We start from the raw sequence: 846 nt of genomic DNA, 5'->3' as shown, positions 1-846 counted from the left end.
GTATTGAAGTTTGCCAAATGTATCCTGGTTCATTGAGTTGACACAAGATTCATATATATTCATTGGAATACAGTGAAACCATGTTATAAAATACAATGAAACCAAGTTTAATAATAATGCAGCTTGATTACCCATTCATTAACCATCATGAAGCCTGTTTAATTAACACGTTCTTAGTTTCATTCAAACAATCATACTATATAGACAAAATAACAACGTAACTTTATACATGAGAATACAATGAGAACACGTTCATACCACAATATAGGTTACAGTATGAGAGGATGAAGAATATTTTATGTAAAAAGTTKCTTTACATACTATCATGAATCCTGTTTCACTAAGTTAGTTTTAKTTTTATGTAAAAAGATCAATTACCCATTCTTGCAATTGAGTATGGACAGAAGATTAGTTTTATGTTTACGCTGGACAATGGGTAGTAGGATACATATAAGACAAATATAAAAGGGTCACCAACTTCAACATATACATGATGGTGTAACTTTTTATGCAACTCCTTTAGTTCATTGGTTTCTTTCCCTGATATTATATTTGTTTGTAGGAACAAACGGCCAGAGTTCAATGCATGGCTTGCAGAAATGAAACAGGTATTCATTTGGCACACTTTCTTATTAAATAGTTTGAAGCCTTTGTTAAATGACTTCAAACACGCTAATTTAAGACGATGTTCTTTAATCTTCATTTTACAGGTGAACCTTGAAAGTCTGCCAAACCGGGAAAAGAAGCAGATCTTTAAACAGTGTGTTTTACATAGTTAATGTATATCTATGATTTACATGTGGCAACAGAAAACACATTTGCACAAGGTATTGAAGTTTGCCAAAT

This window comes from Cynara cardunculus (genome assembly GCF_001531365.2).
Source record: "Cynara cardunculus var. scolymus isolate 2C chromosome LG 16, CcrdV1, whole genome shotgun sequence".
In the NCBI taxonomy this organism is placed as follows: Eukaryota; Viridiplantae; Streptophyta; class Magnoliopsida; order Asterales; family Asteraceae; genus Cynara; species Cynara cardunculus.
The sequence above is the reverse complement of the archived record's forward strand: the minus strand, read 5'-3'. Positions refer to the sequence as shown.